Source organism: Camellia sinensis, chromosome 14 (genome assembly GCF_055761805.1).
Source record: "Camellia sinensis isolate YWXY chromosome 14, ASM5576180v1, whole genome shotgun sequence".
NCBI classification, from domain to species: domain Eukaryota; kingdom Viridiplantae; phylum Streptophyta; class Magnoliopsida; order Ericales; family Theaceae; genus Camellia; species Camellia sinensis.
In genome coordinates, this window is record NC_138974.1 from 103,469,347 (window position 1) to 103,484,844 (window position 15,498).

General features: G+C 47.8%; 50 non-coding genes and 1 pseudogene across 50 annotated transcripts; all 51 read left to right on the plus strand.

Moving 5' to 3' along the window:
* The first annotated feature begins 12 nt into the window (after positions 1-12).
* On the plus strand, positions 13-131 carry LOC145810825 (5S ribosomal RNA). Its single transcript, XR_014354380.1, has one exon. It is a non-coding gene; the product is annotated as a 5S ribosomal RNA (ribosomal RNA).
* Positions 132-318: 187 nt separating this feature from the next.
* On the plus strand, positions 319-437 carry LOC145810962 (5S ribosomal RNA). Its single transcript, XR_014354513.1, has one exon. It is a non-coding gene; the product is annotated as a 5S ribosomal RNA (ribosomal RNA).
* A 185-nt stretch (positions 438-622) lies between these two features.
* LOC145811251 (5S ribosomal RNA) lies at positions 623-741 on the plus strand. The gene has a single exon (XR_014354796.1). It is a non-coding gene; the product is annotated as a 5S ribosomal RNA (ribosomal RNA).
* A 187-nt stretch (positions 742-928) lies between these two features.
* On the plus strand, positions 929-1,047 carry LOC145810969 (5S ribosomal RNA). Its single transcript, XR_014354520.1, has one exon. It is a non-coding gene; the product is annotated as a 5S ribosomal RNA (ribosomal RNA).
* Positions 1,048-1,234: 187 nt separating this feature from the next.
* LOC145810631 (5S ribosomal RNA) lies at positions 1,235-1,353 on the plus strand. The gene has a single exon (XR_014354192.1). It is a non-coding gene; the product is annotated as a 5S ribosomal RNA (ribosomal RNA).
* A 188-nt stretch (positions 1,354-1,541) lies between these two features.
* Positions 1,542-1,660, plus strand: LOC145812303 (5S ribosomal RNA). Its single transcript, XR_014355840.1, has one exon. It is a non-coding gene; the product is annotated as a 5S ribosomal RNA (ribosomal RNA).
* Positions 1,661-1,848: 188 nt separating this feature from the next.
* On the plus strand, positions 1,849-1,967 carry LOC145810190 (5S ribosomal RNA). The gene has a single exon (XR_014353761.1). It is a non-coding gene; the product is annotated as a 5S ribosomal RNA (ribosomal RNA).
* A 189-nt stretch (positions 1,968-2,156) lies between these two features.
* LOC145811652 (5S ribosomal RNA) lies at positions 2,157-2,275 on the plus strand. The gene has a single exon (XR_014355189.1). It is a non-coding gene; the product is annotated as a 5S ribosomal RNA (ribosomal RNA).
* A 188-nt stretch (positions 2,276-2,463) lies between these two features.
* On the plus strand, positions 2,464-2,582 carry LOC145811221 (5S ribosomal RNA). The gene has a single exon (XR_014354767.1). It is a non-coding gene; the product is annotated as a 5S ribosomal RNA (ribosomal RNA).
* Positions 2,583-2,770: 188 nt separating this feature from the next.
* LOC145811895 (5S ribosomal RNA) lies at positions 2,771-2,889 on the plus strand. The gene has a single exon (XR_014355426.1). It is a non-coding gene; the product is annotated as a 5S ribosomal RNA (ribosomal RNA).
* Positions 2,890-3,078: 189 nt separating this feature from the next.
* On the plus strand, positions 3,079-3,197 carry LOC145811540 (5S ribosomal RNA). The gene has a single exon (XR_014355080.1). It is a non-coding gene; the product is annotated as a 5S ribosomal RNA (ribosomal RNA).
* Positions 3,198-3,386: 189 nt separating this feature from the next.
* Positions 3,387-3,505, plus strand: LOC145810377 (5S ribosomal RNA). The gene has a single exon (XR_014353947.1). It is a non-coding gene; the product is annotated as a 5S ribosomal RNA (ribosomal RNA).
* Positions 3,506-3,693: 188 nt separating this feature from the next.
* LOC145810745 (5S ribosomal RNA) lies at positions 3,694-3,812 on the plus strand. The gene has a single exon (XR_014354301.1). It is a non-coding gene; the product is annotated as a 5S ribosomal RNA (ribosomal RNA).
* A 189-nt stretch (positions 3,813-4,001) lies between these two features.
* LOC145812260 (5S ribosomal RNA) lies at positions 4,002-4,120 on the plus strand. The gene has a single exon (XR_014355790.1). It is a non-coding gene; the product is annotated as a 5S ribosomal RNA (ribosomal RNA).
* Positions 4,121-4,305: 185 nt separating this feature from the next.
* LOC145810736 (5S ribosomal RNA) lies at positions 4,306-4,424 on the plus strand. Its single transcript, XR_014354292.1, has one exon. It is a non-coding gene; the product is annotated as a 5S ribosomal RNA (ribosomal RNA).
* A 188-nt stretch (positions 4,425-4,612) lies between these two features.
* LOC145811231 (5S ribosomal RNA) lies at positions 4,613-4,731 on the plus strand. The gene has a single exon (XR_014354776.1). It is a non-coding gene; the product is annotated as a 5S ribosomal RNA (ribosomal RNA).
* A 189-nt stretch (positions 4,732-4,920) lies between these two features.
* Positions 4,921-5,039, plus strand: LOC145812072 (5S ribosomal RNA). The gene has a single exon (XR_014355597.1). It is a non-coding gene; the product is annotated as a 5S ribosomal RNA (ribosomal RNA).
* Positions 5,040-5,226: 187 nt separating this feature from the next.
* LOC145812650 (5S ribosomal RNA) lies at positions 5,227-5,345 on the plus strand. The gene has a single exon (XR_014356087.1). It is a non-coding gene; the product is annotated as a 5S ribosomal RNA (ribosomal RNA).
* A 188-nt stretch (positions 5,346-5,533) lies between these two features.
* Positions 5,534-5,652, plus strand: LOC145810298 (5S ribosomal RNA). The gene has a single exon (XR_014353874.1). It is a non-coding gene; the product is annotated as a 5S ribosomal RNA (ribosomal RNA).
* A 189-nt stretch (positions 5,653-5,841) lies between these two features.
* Positions 5,842-5,960, plus strand: LOC145810793 (5S ribosomal RNA). The gene has a single exon (XR_014354348.1). It is a non-coding gene; the product is annotated as a 5S ribosomal RNA (ribosomal RNA).
* Positions 5,961-6,150: 190 nt separating this feature from the next.
* LOC145810719 (5S ribosomal RNA) lies at positions 6,151-6,269 on the plus strand. Its single transcript, XR_014354276.1, has one exon. It is a non-coding gene; the product is annotated as a 5S ribosomal RNA (ribosomal RNA).
* Positions 6,270-6,458: 189 nt separating this feature from the next.
* On the plus strand, positions 6,459-6,577 carry LOC145810525 (5S ribosomal RNA). Its single transcript, XR_014354089.1, has one exon. It is a non-coding gene; the product is annotated as a 5S ribosomal RNA (ribosomal RNA).
* Positions 6,578-6,764: 187 nt separating this feature from the next.
* On the plus strand, positions 6,765-6,883 carry LOC145811606 (5S ribosomal RNA). The gene has a single exon (XR_014355145.1). It is a non-coding gene; the product is annotated as a 5S ribosomal RNA (ribosomal RNA).
* Positions 6,884-7,072: 189 nt separating this feature from the next.
* On the plus strand, positions 7,073-7,191 carry LOC145811822 (5S ribosomal RNA). The gene has a single exon (XR_014355353.1). It is a non-coding gene; the product is annotated as a 5S ribosomal RNA (ribosomal RNA).
* Positions 7,192-7,380: 189 nt separating this feature from the next.
* Positions 7,381-7,499, plus strand: LOC145809131 (5S ribosomal RNA). Its single transcript, XR_014352625.1, has one exon. It is a non-coding gene; the product is annotated as a 5S ribosomal RNA (ribosomal RNA).
* A 188-nt stretch (positions 7,500-7,687) lies between these two features.
* Positions 7,688-7,806, plus strand: LOC145810517 (5S ribosomal RNA). The gene has a single exon (XR_014354081.1). It is a non-coding gene; the product is annotated as a 5S ribosomal RNA (ribosomal RNA).
* Positions 7,807-7,995: 189 nt separating this feature from the next.
* LOC145810834 (5S ribosomal RNA) lies at positions 7,996-8,114 on the plus strand. Its single transcript, XR_014354389.1, has one exon. It is a non-coding gene; the product is annotated as a 5S ribosomal RNA (ribosomal RNA).
* A 190-nt stretch (positions 8,115-8,304) lies between these two features.
* LOC145812028 (5S ribosomal RNA) lies at positions 8,305-8,423 on the plus strand. Its single transcript, XR_014355555.1, has one exon. It is a non-coding gene; the product is annotated as a 5S ribosomal RNA (ribosomal RNA).
* A 188-nt stretch (positions 8,424-8,611) lies between these two features.
* LOC145811583 (5S ribosomal RNA) lies at positions 8,612-8,730 on the plus strand. The gene has a single exon (XR_014355122.1). It is a non-coding gene; the product is annotated as a 5S ribosomal RNA (ribosomal RNA).
* A 187-nt stretch (positions 8,731-8,917) lies between these two features.
* Positions 8,918-9,036, plus strand: LOC145810526 (5S ribosomal RNA). Its single transcript, XR_014354090.1, has one exon. It is a non-coding gene; the product is annotated as a 5S ribosomal RNA (ribosomal RNA).
* Positions 9,037-9,223: 187 nt separating this feature from the next.
* On the plus strand, positions 9,224-9,342 carry LOC145811262 (5S ribosomal RNA). Its single transcript, XR_014354806.1, has one exon. It is a non-coding gene; the product is annotated as a 5S ribosomal RNA (ribosomal RNA).
* Positions 9,343-9,530: 188 nt separating this feature from the next.
* Positions 9,531-9,649, plus strand: LOC145811066 (5S ribosomal RNA). Its single transcript, XR_014354618.1, has one exon. It is a non-coding gene; the product is annotated as a 5S ribosomal RNA (ribosomal RNA).
* Positions 9,650-9,837: 188 nt separating this feature from the next.
* LOC145811133 (5S ribosomal RNA) lies at positions 9,838-9,956 on the plus strand. The gene has a single exon (XR_014354683.1). It is a non-coding gene; the product is annotated as a 5S ribosomal RNA (ribosomal RNA).
* A 187-nt stretch (positions 9,957-10,143) lies between these two features.
* LOC145810683 (5S ribosomal RNA) lies at positions 10,144-10,262 on the plus strand. Its single transcript, XR_014354242.1, has one exon. It is a non-coding gene; the product is annotated as a 5S ribosomal RNA (ribosomal RNA).
* Positions 10,263-10,450: 188 nt separating this feature from the next.
* Positions 10,451-10,569, plus strand: LOC145811059 (5S ribosomal RNA). The gene has a single exon (XR_014354611.1). It is a non-coding gene; the product is annotated as a 5S ribosomal RNA (ribosomal RNA).
* Positions 10,570-10,756: 187 nt separating this feature from the next.
* LOC145810851 (5S ribosomal RNA) lies at positions 10,757-10,875 on the plus strand. The gene has a single exon (XR_014354406.1). It is a non-coding gene; the product is annotated as a 5S ribosomal RNA (ribosomal RNA).
* A 188-nt stretch (positions 10,876-11,063) lies between these two features.
* Positions 11,064-11,182, plus strand: LOC145811944 (5S ribosomal RNA). Its single transcript, XR_014355473.1, has one exon. It is a non-coding gene; the product is annotated as a 5S ribosomal RNA (ribosomal RNA).
* Positions 11,183-11,372: 190 nt separating this feature from the next.
* LOC145811841 (5S ribosomal RNA) lies at positions 11,373-11,491 on the plus strand. The gene has a single exon (XR_014355372.1). It is a non-coding gene; the product is annotated as a 5S ribosomal RNA (ribosomal RNA).
* A 188-nt stretch (positions 11,492-11,679) lies between these two features.
* LOC145810111 (5S ribosomal RNA) lies at positions 11,680-11,798 on the plus strand. Its single transcript, XR_014353677.1, has one exon. It is a non-coding gene; the product is annotated as a 5S ribosomal RNA (ribosomal RNA).
* A 188-nt stretch (positions 11,799-11,986) lies between these two features.
* LOC145812357 (5S ribosomal RNA) lies at positions 11,987-12,087 on the plus strand (annotated as a pseudogene).
* Positions 12,088-12,275: 188 nt separating this feature from the next.
* On the plus strand, positions 12,276-12,394 carry LOC145811233 (5S ribosomal RNA). The gene has a single exon (XR_014354778.1). It is a non-coding gene; the product is annotated as a 5S ribosomal RNA (ribosomal RNA).
* Positions 12,395-12,580: 186 nt separating this feature from the next.
* Positions 12,581-12,699, plus strand: LOC145809720 (5S ribosomal RNA). Its single transcript, XR_014353282.1, has one exon. It is a non-coding gene; the product is annotated as a 5S ribosomal RNA (ribosomal RNA).
* A 187-nt stretch (positions 12,700-12,886) lies between these two features.
* On the plus strand, positions 12,887-13,005 carry LOC145810933 (5S ribosomal RNA). The gene has a single exon (XR_014354484.1). It is a non-coding gene; the product is annotated as a 5S ribosomal RNA (ribosomal RNA).
* A 187-nt stretch (positions 13,006-13,192) lies between these two features.
* Positions 13,193-13,311, plus strand: LOC145810601 (5S ribosomal RNA). Its single transcript, XR_014354162.1, has one exon. It is a non-coding gene; the product is annotated as a 5S ribosomal RNA (ribosomal RNA).
* Positions 13,312-13,499: 188 nt separating this feature from the next.
* Positions 13,500-13,618, plus strand: LOC145810436 (5S ribosomal RNA). Its single transcript, XR_014354004.1, has one exon. It is a non-coding gene; the product is annotated as a 5S ribosomal RNA (ribosomal RNA).
* A 189-nt stretch (positions 13,619-13,807) lies between these two features.
* On the plus strand, positions 13,808-13,926 carry LOC145810368 (5S ribosomal RNA). Its single transcript, XR_014353939.1, has one exon. It is a non-coding gene; the product is annotated as a 5S ribosomal RNA (ribosomal RNA).
* Positions 13,927-14,114: 188 nt separating this feature from the next.
* Positions 14,115-14,233, plus strand: LOC145810149 (5S ribosomal RNA). Its single transcript, XR_014353715.1, has one exon. It is a non-coding gene; the product is annotated as a 5S ribosomal RNA (ribosomal RNA).
* A 187-nt stretch (positions 14,234-14,420) lies between these two features.
* Positions 14,421-14,539, plus strand: LOC145809937 (5S ribosomal RNA). Its single transcript, XR_014353504.1, has one exon. It is a non-coding gene; the product is annotated as a 5S ribosomal RNA (ribosomal RNA).
* Positions 14,540-14,726: 187 nt separating this feature from the next.
* On the plus strand, positions 14,727-14,845 carry LOC145811853 (5S ribosomal RNA). The gene has a single exon (XR_014355384.1). It is a non-coding gene; the product is annotated as a 5S ribosomal RNA (ribosomal RNA).
* Positions 14,846-15,032: 187 nt separating this feature from the next.
* On the plus strand, positions 15,033-15,151 carry LOC145809950 (5S ribosomal RNA). The gene has a single exon (XR_014353517.1). It is a non-coding gene; the product is annotated as a 5S ribosomal RNA (ribosomal RNA).
* A 189-nt stretch (positions 15,152-15,340) lies between these two features.
* Positions 15,341-15,459, plus strand: LOC145810560 (5S ribosomal RNA). The gene has a single exon (XR_014354124.1). It is a non-coding gene; the product is annotated as a 5S ribosomal RNA (ribosomal RNA).
* The last annotated feature ends 39 nt before the right edge of the window (positions 15,460-15,498 follow it).

Sequence of the window (15,498 nt, forward strand, 5' to 3'; positions counted from 1 at the left end):
CGGTTAATCTTCGGGTGCGATCATACCTGCACTAATGCACCGTATCCCATCAGAACTCCGCAGTTAAGCGTGCTTGGGCGAGAGTAGTACTTGGATGGGTGACCCCTTGGGAAGTCCTCGTGTTGCACCCCTTTTTCCACGCCCCCTCCCCTTTTTTTTTCCGTGGACAGCTTGTCCGATTTTTAGCCCCCTCAATCGCCTTCGCCTCCTTTTCGACAAACTTCTCCCTTTTAAACCATTTCCAGATTATCCTGTTCCATTCTATTTCCTTTTTTTCCCCGTCTACTGCTTAAAACAATAAAGTCGCGGTTAATCTTCGGGTGCGATCATACCAGCACTAATGCACCGGATCCCATCAAAACTCCGCAGTTAAGCGTGCTTGGGCGAGAGTAGTACTAGGATGGGTGACCCCCAGTGAAGTCCTCGTGTTGCACCCCTTTTTCCACCCCTCCCCTTTTTTTTTTCCTCGGACAGCCTGTCCGATTTTTAGCCCATTCAATCGCCTTCGCATCCTTTTCGACAAACTTCTCCCGTTTAAACCATTTCCAGATTATCCTGTTCCATTCAATTTCATTTTTTTCCCCGTCTACTGCTTAAAACAAAAAAGTCGCGGTTAATCTTGGGGTGCGATCTTCCCAGCACTAATGCACCGGATCCCATCAGAACTCCGCAGTTAAGCGTGCTTGGGCGAGAGTAGTACTAGGATGGGTGACCCCCTGGGATGTCCTCGTGTTGCACCCCTTTTTCCACCCCCCTCCCCTTTTTTTTTTCCCCGGACAGCCTGTCCGATTTTTAGCCCATTCAATCGCCTTCGCCTCCTTTTCGACAAACTTCTCCCTTTTAAACCATTTCCAGATTATCCTGTTCCATTCAATTTCATTTTTTTCCCCGTCTACTGCTTAAAACAATAAAGTCGCGGTTAATCTTCGGGTGCGATCATACCTGCTCTAATGCACTGGATCCCATCAGAACTCCGCTGTTAAGCGTGCTTGGGCGAGAGTAGTACTAGGATGGGTGACCCCCTGGGAAGTCCTCGTGTTGCACCCCTTTTTCCACCCCCCTCCCCTTTTTTTTTTCCCCGGACAGCCTGTCCGATTTTTAGCCCATTCAATCGCCTTCGCCTCATTTTCGACAAACTTCTCCCATTTAAACTATTTCTAGATTATCCGGTTCCATTCAATTTCATTTTTTTCCCCGTCTACTCCTTAAAACAATAAAGTTGCGGTTAATCTTCGGGTGCGATCATACCAGCACTAATGCACCGGATCCCATCAGAACTCCGCAGTTAAGCGTGCTTGGGCGAGAGTAGTACTAGGATGGGTGACCCCCTGTGAAGTCCTCGTGTTTCACCCCTTTTTCCACCCCCCCTCCCCTTTTTTTTTTCCTCGGATAGGCTGTCTGATTTTTAGCCCATTCAATCGCCTTCGCCTCCTTATCGACAAACTTCTCCCCTTTAAAGCATTTCCAGATTATACTGTTCCATTCAATTTCATTTTTTTCCCCGTCTTCTGCTTAAAACAATAAAGTCGCGGTTAATCTTCGGGTGCGATCATACCAGCACTAATGCACCGGATCCCATCAGTACTCCGCAGTTAAGCGTGCTTGGCCGAGAGTAGAACTAGGATGTGTCACCCCCAGGGAAATCCTCGTGTTGCACCCCTTTTTCCACACCCCTCCCCTTTTTTTTTTTCCCCGGACAGCCTGTCCGATTTTTAGCCCATTCAATCGCCTTCGCCTCCTTTTCGACAAACTTCTCCCTTTTAAACCATTTCCAGATTATCCTGTTCCACTCAATTTCATTTTTTTCCCCGTCTACTGCTTAAAACAATAAAGTCGCGGTTAATCTTCGGGTGCGATCATACCAGCACTAATGCACCGGATCCCATCTGAACTCCGCAGTTAAGCGTGCTTGGGCGAGAGTAGTACTAGGATGGGTGACCCCCTCTGAAGTCCTCGTGTTGCACCCCTTTTTCCACCCCCACTCCCCTTTTTTTTTTTCCTCGGACAGCCTGTCCGATTTTTATCCCATTCAATCGCCTTCGCCTCCTTTTCGACAAAATTCTCTCTTTTAAACCATTTCCAGATTTTCCTGTTCCATTCAATTTCATTTTTTTCCCCGTCTACTGCTTAAACCAAAAAAGTCGCGGTTAATCTTCGGGTGCGATCTTACCAGCACTAATGCACCGGATCCCATCAGAACTCCGCAGTTAAGCGTGCTAGGGCGGGAGTAGTACTAGGATGTGTGACCCCCTGGGATGTCCTCGTGTTGCACCCCTTTTTCCACCCCCCTCCCCTTTTTTCTTTTCCCCGGACTGCCTGTCCGATTTTTAGCCCATTCAATCGCCATCGTCTCCTTTTCGACAAACTTCTCCCTTTTAAACCATTTCCAGATTATCCTGTTCCATTCAATTTCATTTTTTTCCCCGTCTACTGCTTCAAACAATAAAGTCGCGGTTAATTTTCGGGTGCGATCATACCAGCACTAATGCATCGGATCCCATCAGAACTCCGCAGTTATGCGTGCTTGGGCGAGAGTAGTACTAGGATGGTTGACCCCCTGGGAAGTCCTCGTGTTGCACCCCTTTTTCCACCCCCCTCCCTTTTTTTTTTTTCCCCGGACAGCCTGTCCGATTTTTAGCCCATTCAACCGCCTTCGCCTCCTTTTCGACAAACTTCTCCCTTTTAAACCATTTCTAGATTGTCCTGTTCCATTCAATTTCATTTTTTTCCCCGTCTACTGCTTAAAACAATAAAGTCGCGGTTAATCTTCGGGTGCGATCATACCAGCACTAATGCACCGGATCCCGTCAGAACTCCGCAGTTAAGCGTGCTTGGGTGAGAGTAGTACCAGGATGGGTGACGCCCTCTGAAGTCCTCGTGTTGCACCCCTTTTTCCACCCCCCCTCCCCTTTTTTTTTTTCCTCGGACAGCCTGTCCGATTTTTAGCCCATTCAATCGTCTTCGCCTCCTTCTCGACAAACTTCTCCCTTTTAAACCATTTCCAGATTTTCCTGTTCCATTCAATTTCATTTTTTTCCCCGTCTAAGGCTTAAAACAATAAAGTCGCTGTTAATCTTCGGGTGCGATCTTACCAGCACTAATGCACCGGATCCCATCAGAACTCCGCAGTTAAGCGTGCTTGGGCGGGAGTAGTACTAGGATGTGTGACCTCCTGGGATGTCCTCGTGTTGCACCCCTTTTTCCACCCCCCCTCCCCTTTTTTCTTTTCCCCGGACAGCCTGTCCGATTTTTAGCCCATTCAATCGCCTTCGTCTCCTTTTCGACAAACTTCTCCCTTTTAAACCATTTCCAGATTATCCTGTTCCCTTCAATTTCACTTTTTTCCTCGTCTACTGCTTCAAACAATAAAGTCGCGGTTAATTTTCGGGTGCGATCATACCAGCACTAATGCACCGGATCCCATCAGAACTCCGCAGTTAAGCGTGCTTGGGCGAGAGTAGTACTGGGACGGTTGACCCCCTGGGAAGTCCTCGTGTTGCACCCCGTTTTCCACCCCACTCCACCTTTTTTTTTTCCCCGGACAGCCTGTCCGATTTTTAGCCCATTCAATCGCCTTCGCCTCCTTTTCGACAAACTTCTCCCTTTTAAACCATTTCCAGATTATCCTGTTCCATTCAATTTCATTTTTTTCCCCGTCTACTGCTTAAAACAATAAAGTCGCGGTTAATCTTCGGGTGCGATCATACCAGCACTAATGCACCGGATCCCATCAGAACTCCGCCGTTAAGCGTGCTTGGGCGAGAGTAGTACTAGGATGGGTCACCCCCGGGGAAGTCCTCGTGTTGCACCCCTTTTTCCACCCCCCCTCCCCCTTTTTTTTTTCCCCGGACAGCCTGTCCGATTTTTAGCCCATTCAATCGCCTTCGCCTCCTTTTCGACAAACTTCTCCCTTTTAAACCATTTCCAGATTATCCTGCTCCATTCAATTTCATTTTTTTCCCCGTCTACTGCTTAAAACAATAAAGTCGCGGTTAATCTTCGGTTGCGATCATACCAACACTATTGCACCGGATCCCATCAAAACTCCGCAGTTAAGCGTGCTTGGGCGAGAGTAGTACTAGGACGGGTGACCCCCTGTGAAGTCATCGTGTTGCACCCCTTTTTCCACCCCTCCCCTTTTTTTTTTCCTCGTACAGCCTGTCCAATTTTTAGCCCATTCAATCGCCTTCGCCTCCTTTTCGACAAACTTCTCCCTTTTAAACCATTTCCAGATTATCCTGTTCCATTCAATTTCATTTTTTTCCCCGTCTACTACTTAAAACAATAAAATCGCGGTCAATCTTTGGGTGCGATCTTACCAGCACTAATGCACCGGATCCCATCAGAACTCCGCAGTTAAGCGTGCTTGGGCGAGAGTAGTACTAGGATGGGTGACCCCCTGGGATGTCCTCGTGTTGCACCCCTTTTTCCACCCCCCTCCCCTTTTTTTTTTTCCCCGGACAGCCTGTCCGATTTTTAGCCCATTCAATCGCCTTCGCCTCCTTTTCGACAAACTTCTCCCTTTTAAACCATTTCCAGATTATCCTGTTCCATTCAATTTCATTTTTTTCCCCGTCTACTGCTTAAAACAATAAAGTCGCGGTTAATTTTCGGGTGCGATCATACCAGCACTAATGGACCGGATCCCATCAGAACTCCGCAGTTAAGCGTGCTTGGGCGAGAGTAGTACTAGGACGGTTGACCCCCTGGGAAGTCCTCGTGTTGCACCCCTTTTTCCACCCCCCCTCCCCTTTTTTTTTTTCCCCGGACAGCCTGTCCGATTTTTAGCCCATTCAATCGCCTTCGCCTCATTTTCGACAAACTTCCCCCTTTTAAACCATTTCCAGATTATCCTGTTCGATTCAATTTCATTTTTTTCCCCGTCTACTGCTTAAAACAATAAAGTCGCGGTTAATCTTCGGGTGCGATCATACCTGCACTAACGAACCCGATCCCATCAGAACTCCGTAGTTAAGCGTGCTTGGGCGAGAGTAGTACTAGGATGGGTGACCCCCTGTGAAGTCCTCCTGTTGCACCCCTTTTTCCACCCCCCTCCCCTTTTTTTTTTCCCCGGACAACCTGTCCGATTTTTAGCCCATTCAATCGCCTTCGCCTCCTTTTCGACAAACTTCTCCCTTTTAAACCATTTCCAGATTATCCTGTTCCATTTAATTTCATTTTTTTCCCCGTCTTCTGCTTAAAACAATAAAGTCGCGGTTAATCTTCGGGTGCGATCATACCAGCACTAATGCACCGGATCCCATCAGAACTCCGCAGTTAAGCGTGCTTGGGCGAGAGTAGTACTAGGATGGGTGACCCCCTGGGAAGTCCTCGTGTTGCACCCCTTTTTCCACACCCCTCCCCTTTTTTTTTTTCGCCGGACAGCCTGTCCGATTTTTAGCCCATTCAATCGCCTTCGCCTCCTTTTCGACAAACTTCTCCCTTTTAAACCATTTCCAGATTATCCTGTTCCATTCAATTTCATTTTTTTCCCCGTCTTCTTGTTAAAACAATAAAGTCGCGGTTAATCTTCGGGTGCGATCATACCAGCACTAATGCACCGGATCCCATCAGAACTCCGCAGTTAAGCGTGCTTGGGCGAGAGTAGTACTAGGACGGTTGACCCCCTGGGAAGTCCTCGTGTTGCACCCCTTTTTCCACCCCCCCTCCCCCTTTTTTTTTTCCCCAGACAGCCTGTCCGATTTTTAGCCCATTCAATCGCCTTCGCCTCCTTTTCGACAAACTTCTCCCTTTTAAACCATTTCCAGATTATCCTGTTCCATCCAATTTCATTTTTTTCCCCGTCTTCTTGTTAAAACAATAAAGTCGCGGTTAATCTTCTGGTGCGATCATACCAGCACTAATGCACCGGATCCCATCAGAACTCCGCAGTTAAGCGTGCTTGGGCGAGAGTAGTACTAGGACGGTTGACCCCCTGGGAAGTCCTCGTGTTGCACCCCTTTTTCCACCCCCCCTCCCCTTTTTTTTTTTTCCCCGGACAGCCTGTCCGATTTTTAGCCCATTCAATCTCCTTCGCCTCCTTTTCGACAAACTTCTCCCTTTTAAACCATTTCCATATTATCCTGTTCCATTCAATTTCATTTTTTTCCCCGTCTTCTTGTTAAAACAATAAAGTCGCGGTTAATCTTCGGGTGCGATCATACCAGCACTAATGCACCGGATCCCATCAGAACTCTGCAGTTAAGCGTGCTTGGGCGAGAGTAGTACTAGGATGGGTGACCCCCTCTGAAGTCCTCGTGTTGCACCCCTTTTTCCACCCCCCCTCCCCTTTTTTTTTTTCCTCGGACAGCCTGTCCGATTTTTAGCCCATTCAATCGCCTTCGCCTCCTTTTCGACAAACTTCCCCCTTTTAAACGATTTCCAGATTATCTTGCTCCATTCAATTTCATTTTTTTCCCCGTCTACTGCTTAAAACAATAAAGTCGCGGTTAATCTTCGGGTGCGATCGTACCAGCACTAATGCACCGGATCCCATCAGAACTCCGCAGTTAAGCGTGCTTGGGCGAGAGTAGTACTAGGATGGGTGACCCCCTGGGAAATCCTCGTCTTGCACCCCTTTTTCCACCGCCCCTCCCTTTTTTTTTTCCCCGGTCAGCTTGTCCGATTTTTAGCCCATTCAATCGCCTTCGCCTCCTTTTCGAAAAACTTCTCCCTTTCAAACCATTTCCTGATTATCCTGTTCCATTCAATTTCATTTTTTTCCCCGTCTACTGCTTTAAACAATAAAGTCGCGGTTAATCTTCGGGTGCGATCTTACCAGCACTAATGCACCGGATCCCAACGGAACTCCGCAGTTAAGCGTGCTTGGGCGAGAGTAGTACTAGGACGGTTGACCCCCTGGGAAGTCCTCGTGTTGCACCCCCTTTTCCACCCCCCCTCCCCCTTTTTTTTTTCCCCGGACATCCTGTCCGATTTTTTGCCCATTCAATCGCCTTCGCCTCCTTTTCGACAAACTTCCCCCTTTTAAACCATTTCCAGATTATCCTGTTCCATTCGATTTAATTTTTTTCCCCGTCTGCTGCTTAAAACAATAAAGTCGCGGTTAATCTTCGGGTGCGATTATACCAGCACTAATGCACCGAATCCCATCAGAACTCCGCAGTTAAGCGTGCTTGGGCGAGAGTAGTACTTGGATGGGTGACCCCCTGTGAAGTCCTCCTGTTGCACCCCTTTTTCCACCCCCCCCCCCTTTTTTTTTTTTCCCCGGACAACCTGTCCGATTTTTAGCCCATTCAATCGCCTTCGCCTCCTTTTCGACAAACTTCTCCCTTTTAAACCATTTCCAGATTATCCTGTTCCATTCAATTTCATTTTTTTCCCCGTCTTCTGCTTAAAACAATAAAGTCGCGGTTAATCTTCGGGTGTGATCATACCAGCACTAATGCACCGGATCCCATCAGAACTCCGCAGTTAAGCGTGCTTGGGCGAGAGTAGTACTAGGATGGGTGACCCCCTGGGAAGTCCTCGTGTTGCACCCCTTTTTCCACACCCCTCCCCTTTTTTTTTTTCGCCGGACAGCCTGTCCGATTTTTAGCCCATTCAATCGCCTTCGTCTCCTTTTCGACAAACTTCTCCCTTTTAAACCATTTCCAGATTATCCTGTTCCATTCAATTTCATTTTTTTCCCCGTCTTCTTGTTAAAACAATAAAGTCGCGGTTAATCTTCGGGTGCGATCATACCAGCACTAATGCACCGGATCCCATCAGAACTCCGCAGTTAAGCGTGCTTGGGCGAGAGTAGTACTAGGACGGTTGACCCCCTGGGAAGTCCGCGTGTTGCACCCCTTTTTCCACCCCCCCTCCCCCTTTTTTTTTTCCCCGGACAGCCTGTCCGATTTTTAGCCCATTCAATCGCCTTCGCCTCCTTTTCGACAAACTTCTCCCTTTTAAACCATTTCCAGATTATTCTGTTCCATTCAATTTCATTTTTTTCCCCGTCTTCTTGTTAAAACAATAAAGTCGCGGTTAATCTTCGGGTGCGATCATACCAGCACTAATGCACCGGATCCCATCAGAACTCCGCAGTTAAGCGTGCTTGGGCGAGAGTAGTACTAGGACGGTTGACCCCCGGGGAAGTCCTCGTGTTGCACCCCTTTTTCCACCCCCCCTCTCCTTTTTTTTTTTTCCCCGGACAGCCTGTCCGATTTTTAGCCCATTCAATCGCCTTCGCCTCCTTTTCGACAAACTTCTCCCTTTTAAACCATTTCCAGATTATCCTGTTCCATTCAATTTCATTTTTTTCCCCGTCTTCTTGTTAAAACAATAAAGTCGCGGTTAATCTTCGGGTGCGATCATACCAGCACTAATGCACCGGATCCCATCAGAACTCTGCAGTTCAGCGTGCTTGCGCGAGAGTAGTACTAGGATGGGTGACCCCCTCTGAAGTCCTCGTGTTGCACCCCTTTTTCCACCCCCCTCCCTTTTTTTTTTTTCCTCGGACAGCCTGTCCGATTTTTAGCCCATTCAATCGCCTTCGCCTCCTTTTCGACAAACTTCCCCCTTTTAAATGATTTCCAGATTATCTTGCTCCATTCAATTTCATTTTTTTCCCCGTCTACTGCTTAAAACAATAAAGTCGCGGTTAATCTTCTGGTGCGATCGTACCAACACTAATGCACCGGATCCCATCAGAACTCCGCAGTTAAGCGTGCTTGGGCGAGAGTAGTACTAGGATGGGTGACCCCCTGGGAAATCCTCGTCTTGCACCCCTTTTTCCACCGCCCCTCCCTTTTTTTTTTCCCCGGTCAGCCTGTCCGATTTTTAGCCCATTCAATCGCCTTCGCCTCCTTTTCGACAAACTTCCCCCTTTTAAACGATTTCCAGATTATCTTGCTCCATTCAATTTCATTTTTTTCCCCGTCTACTGCTTAAAACAATAAAGTCGCGGTTAATCTTCGGGTGCGATCGTACCAGCACTAATGCACCGGATCCCATCAGAACTCCGCAGTTAAGCGTGCTTGGGCGAGAGTAGTACTAGGATGGGTGACCCCCTGGGAAATCCTCGTCTTGCACCCCTTTTTCCACCGCCCCTCCCTTTTTTTTTTCCCCGGTCAGCCTGTCCGATTTTTAGCCCATTCAATCGCCTTCGCCTACTTTTCGAAAAACTTCTCCCTTTCAAACCATTTCCTGATTATCCTGTTCCATTCAATTTCATTTTTTTCCCCGTCTACTGCTTTAAACAATAAAGTCGCGGTTAATCTTCGGGTGCGATCATACCAGCACTAATGCACCGGATCCCAACGGAACTCCGCAGTTAAGCGTGCTTGGGCGAGAGTAGTACTAGGACGGTTGACCCCCTGGGAAGTCCTCGTGTTGCACCCCTTTTTCCACCCCCTCCCCTTTTTTTTGTTTCCCCGGACATCCTGTCCGATTTTTAGCCCATTCAATCGCCTTCGCCTCCTTTTCGACAAACTTCCCCCTTTTAAACCATTTCCAGATTATCCTGTTCCATTCGATTTCATTTTTTTCCCCGTCTACTGCTTAAAACAATAAAGTCGCGGTTAATCTTCGGGTGCGATTATACCAGCACTAATGCACCGAATCCCATCAGAACTCCGCAGTTAAGCGTGCTTGGGCGAGAGTAGTACTTGGATGGGTGACCCCCGGGGAAGTCCTCGTGTTGCACCCCTTTTTCCACCCCTCACCCCCTTTTTTTTTCCCCCGGACAGCCTGTCCGATTTTTAGCCCATTCAATCGCGTTCGCCTCATTTTCCACAAACTTCTCCCTTTTAAACCATTTTCAGATTATCCTGTTCCATTCAATTTCATTTTTTTCCCCCTCTACTACTTAAAACAATAAAGTCGCGGTTAATCTTCGGGTACGATCATACCTGCACTAATTCACCGGATCCCATCAGAACTCCGCAGTTAAGCGTGCTTGGGCGAGAGTAGTACTAGGATGGGTGACCCCCTGTGAAGTCCTCGTGTTGCACCCCTTTTTCCACCCCCCTCCCCTTTTTTTTTTCCCCGGACAGCCTGTCCGATTTTTAGCCCATTCAATCGCCTTCGCCTCCTTTTCGACAAACTTCTCCCTTTTAAACCATTTCCAGATTATCCTGTTCCATTCAATTTCATTTTTTTCCCCGTCTTCAGCTTAAAACAATAAAGTCGCGGTTAATCTTCGGGTGCGATCATACAAGCACTAATGCACCGGATCCCATCAGAACTCCGCAGTCAAGCGTGCTTGGGCGAGAGTAGTACTAGGATGGGTGACCCCCTGGGAAGTCCTCGTGTTGCACCCCTTTTTCCACACCCCTCCCCCTTTTTTTTTTCCCCGGACAGCCTGTCCGATTTTTAGCACATTCAATTGCCTTCGCCTCCTTTTCGACAAACTTCTCCATTTTAAACCATTTCCTGATTATCCTGTTCCATTCAATTTCATTTTTTTCCCCGTCTTCTTCTTAAAACAATAAAGTCGCGGTTAATCTTCGGGTGCGATCATACCAGGACTAATGCACCGGATCCCATCAGAACTCCGTAGTTAAGCCTGCTTGGGCGAGAGTAGTACTAGGATGGGTGACCCCCTGGGAAGTCCTTGTGTTGCACCCCTTTTTCCACCCCCCTCCCCTTTTTTTTTTCCCCGGACAGCCTGTCCGATTTTTAGCCCATTCAATCGCCTTCGCCTCCTTTTCGACAAACTTCCCCCTTTTAAACCATTTCCAGAATATCCTGTTCCATTCAATTTCATTTTTTTCCCCGTCTACTGCTTAAAACAATAAAGTCGCGGTTAATCTTTGGGTGCGATCGTACCAGCACTAATGCACCGGATTCCATCAGAACTCCGCAGTTAAGCGTGCTTGGGCGAGAGTAGTACTAGGATGGGTGACCCCCTAAGAAGTCCTCGTGTTGCACCCCTTTTTCCACCCCCCTCCCCCTTTTTTTTTTCCCCGGACAGCCTGTCCGATTTTTAGCCCATTTAATCGTCTTCGCCTCCTTTTCGACAAACTTCTCCCTTTTGAACCATTGCCAGATTATCCTATTCCATTCAATTTCATTTTTTTCCCCGTCTACAGCTTAAAACAATAAAGTCGCGGTTAATCTTCGGGTGCGATCTTACCAGCACTAATGCACCAGATCCCATCAGAACTCCGCAGTTAAGCGTGCTCGGCCGAGAGTAGTACTTGGATGGGTGACGCCCTGGGAAGTCCTCGTGTTGCACCCCTTTTTCCAACCCCCCCTCCCCTTTTTTTTTTTCCCCGGACAGCCTGTCCGATTTTTAGCCCATTCAATCGCCTTCGCCTCCTTTTCGACAAACTTCTCCCATTTAAACCATTTCCAGATTATCCTGTTCCATTCAATTTCATTTTTTTCCCCGTGTACGGCATAAAACAATAAAGTCGCGGTTAATCTTCGGGTGCGATCATAACAGCACTAATGCACCGTATCCCATCAGAACTCCGCAGTTAAGCGTCCTTGGGCGAGAGTAGTACTAGGATGGGTGACCCCCTGGGAAGTCCTCGTGTTGCACCCCGTTTTCCACCCCCCCTCCCCTTTTTTTTTTCCCCGGACAGCCTGTCCGATTTTTAGCCCATTCAATTGCCTTCGCCTCCTTTTCGACAAACTTCTCCCTTTTAAACCATTTCCAGATTATCCTGTTCCATTCAATTTTATTTGTTTCCCCGTTTACTGCTTAAAACAATTAAGGCGCGGTTAATCTTCGGGTGCGATCATACCAGCACTAATGCACCGGATCCCATCAGAACTCCGCAGTTAAGCGTGCTTGGGCGAGAGTAGTACTAGGATGGGTGATCCCCTGTGAAGTCCTCGTGTTGCACCCCTTTTTCCACCGCCCCTCCCCCTTTTTTTTTCCCCGGACAGCCTGCCCGATTTTTAGCCCATTCAGTCGCCTTCGCCTCCTTTTCGACAAACTTCTCCCTTTTAAACCATTTCCAGATTATCCTGTTCCATTCAATTTCATTTTTTTTCCCGTCTACTGCTTAAAACAATAAAGTTGTGGTTAATCTTCGGGTGCGATCATACCAGCACTAATGCACCGCAGTTAAGCGTGCTTGGGCGAGAGTAGTACTAGGATGGGTGACCCCCTGGGAAGTCCTCGTGTTGCACCCCTTTTTCCACCCCCCCTTCCTTGTTTTTTTTCCCCGGACAGCCTGCCCGATTTTTAGCCCATTCAATCGCCTTCGCCTCCTTTTCGACAAACTTCTCCCTTTTAAACCATTTCCAGATTATCCTGTTCCATTCAATTTCATTTTTTTCCCCGTCTACTGCTTAAAACAATAAAGTCGCGGTTAATCTTCGGGTGCGATCGTACCAGCACTAATGCCCCGGATCCCATCAGAACTCCGCAGTTAAGCATGCTTGGGCGAGAGTAGTACTAGGATGGGTGACCTCCTAGGAAGTCCTCGTGTTGCACCCCTTTTCCACCGCCCCTCCCTTTTTTTTTTCCCCGGTCAGCTTGTCCGATTTTTAGCCCTTTCAATCGCCTTCGTCTCCTTTTCGACAAAATTCTCCCTTTTAAACCATTTCCAGATTATCCTGTTCCATTCAATTTCATTTTTTTCCCCACCTACTGCTTAAAACAATAAAGTCGCGGTTAATCTTCGGGTGCGATCATACCAGCACTAATGCACCGGATCCCAACAGAACTCCGCAGTTAAGCGTGCTTGGGCGAGAGTAGTACTAGGATGGGTGACCCCCTGGGAAGTCCTCGTGTTGCACCCCTTTTTCCACCCCCCTCCCCTTTTTTTTTTTCCCGGACAGCCTGTCCGATTTTTAGCCCATTCAATCGCCTTCGCCTCATTTTCGACAAACTTCTCCCTTTTAAACCATTTCCAGATTATCCTGTTCCATTCAATTTCATTTTTTTCCCCGTCTACTACTTAAAAGAATAAAGTCGCGGTTAATCTTCGGGTGCGATCATACCAGCACTAATGCATCGGATCCCATCAGAACTCCGCAGTTAAGCGTGCTTGGGCGAGAGTAGTACTAGGACGGTTGACCCCCTGGGAAGTCCTCGTGTTGCACCCCTTTTTCCACGCCCCTCCCCTTTTTTTTTCCCCCGGACAGCCTGTCCGATTTTTAGCCCATTCAATCGCCTTCGCCTCCTTTTCCACAAACTTCCCCCTTTTAAACCAATTCCAGATTATCCTGTTCGATTCAATTTCATTTTTTTCCCCGTCTACTGCTTAAAACAATAAAGTCGCGGTTAATCTTCGGGTGCGATCATACCTGCACTAATGAACCGGATCCCATCAGAACTCCGCAGTTAAGCGTGCTTGGGCGAGAGTAGTACTAGGATGGGTGACCCCCTGTGAAGTCCTCGTGTTGCACCCCTTTTTCCACCCCCCTCCCTTTTTTTTTTTTCCCCGGACAACCTGTCCGATTTGTAGCCCATTCAATCGCCTTCGCCTCCTTTTCGACAAACTTCTCTCTTTTAAACCATTTCCAGATTATCCTGTTGCATTCAATTTCATTTTTTTCCCCGTCTTCTGCTTAAAACAATAAAGTCGCGGTTAATCTTCAGGTGCGATCATACCAGCACTAATGCACCGGATCCCATCAGAACTCCGCAGTTAAGCGTGCTTGGGCGAGAGTAGTACAAGGATGGGTGACCCCCTGGGAAGTCCTCGTGTTGCACCCCTTTTTCCACACCCCTCCCCTTTTTTTTTTTTCCCCGGATAGCCTGTCCGATTTTTAGCCCATTCAATCGCCTTCGCCTCCTTTTCGACAAACTTCTCCCTTTTAAACCATTTCCAGATTATCCTGTTCCATTCAATTTCATTTTTTTCCCCGTCTTCTTGTTAAAACAATAAAGTCGCGGGTAATCTTCAGGTGCGATCATACCAGCACTAATGCACCGGATCCCATCAGAACTCCGCAGTTAAGCGTGCTTGGGCGAGACTAGTACTAGGATGGGTGACCCCCTGGGAAGTGCTCGTGTTGCACCCCTTTTTCCACCCCCCCTCCCCTTTTTTTTTTTCCCCGGACAGCCTGTCCGATTTTTAGCCCATTCAATCGCCTTCGCCTCCTTTTCGACAAACTTCTCCCCTTCAAACCATTTCCAGATTATCCTGTTCCATTCAATTTCATTTTTTTCCCGTCTTCTTGTTAAAACAATAAAGTCGCGGTTAATCTTCGGGTGCGATCATACCAGCACTAATGCACCGGATCCCATCAGAACTCCGCAGTTAAGCGTGCTTGGGCGAGAGTAGTACTAGGATGGGTGACCCCCTCTGAAGTCCTCGTGTTGCACCCCTTTTTCCACCCCCCCTCCCCTTTTTTTTTCCTCGGACAGCCTGTCCGATTTTTAGCCCATTCAATCGCCTTCGCCCCCTTTTCGACAAACATCCCCCTTTGAAACCATTTCCAGATTATCCTGTTCCATTCAATTTCATTTTTTTTCCCGTCTACTGCTTAAAACAATAAAGTCGCGGTTAATCTTCGGGTGCGATCGTACCAGCACTAATGCACCGGATCCCATTAGAACTCCGCAGTTAAGCGTGCTTGGGCGAGAGTAGTACTAGGATGGGTGACCCCCTGGGAAATCCTCGTGTTGCACCCCTTTTTCCACCGCCCCTCCCTTTTTTTTTTCCCCGGTCAGCCTGTCCGATTTTTAGCCCATTTAATCGCCCTCGCCTCCTTTTCGAAAAACTTCTCCCTTTCAAACCATTTCCTGATTATCCTGTTCCATTCAATTTCATTTTTTTCCCCGTCTACTGCTTTAAACAATAAAGTCGCGGTTAATGTTCGGGTGCGATCATACCAGCACTAATGCACCGGATCCCAACGGAACTCCGCAGTTAAGCGTGCTTGGGCAAGAGTAGTACTAGGATGGGTGACCCCCTGTGAAGTCCTCTTGTTGCACCCCTTTTTCCACCCCCCTCCCCTTTTTTTTTTCCCCGGACAGCCTGTCCGATTTTTAGCCCATTCAATCGCCTTCGCCTCCTTTTCGACAAACTTCTCCCTTTTAAACCATTTCCAGATTATCCTATTCCATTCAATTTCATTTTTTTCCCCGTCTTCTGCTTAAAACAATAAAGTCGCGGTTAATCTTCGGGTGCGATCATACCAGCACTAATGCACCGGATCCCATCAGAACTCCGCAGTTAAGCGTCCTTGGGCGAGAGTAGTACTAGGATGGGTGACCCCCTGGGAAGTCCTCGTGTTGCACCCCTTTTTCCACACCCCTCCCCCTTTTTTTTTTTCCCCGGACAGCCTGTCCGATTTTTAGCCCATTCAATGGCCTTCGCCTCATTTTCGACAAACTTCTCCCTTTTAAACCATTTCCAGATTATCCTGTTCCATTCAATTTCATTTTTTTCCCCGTCTTCTTCCTAAAACAATAAAGTCGCGGTTAATCTTCGGGTGCGATCATACCAGGACTAATGCACCGGATCCCATAAGAACTCCGCAGTTAAGCGTGCTTGGGCGAGAGTAGTACTAGGATGGGTGACCCCCTGGGAAGTCCTTGTGTTGCACCCCATTTTCCACCCCCCCTCCCCTTTTTTTTTTCCCCGGACA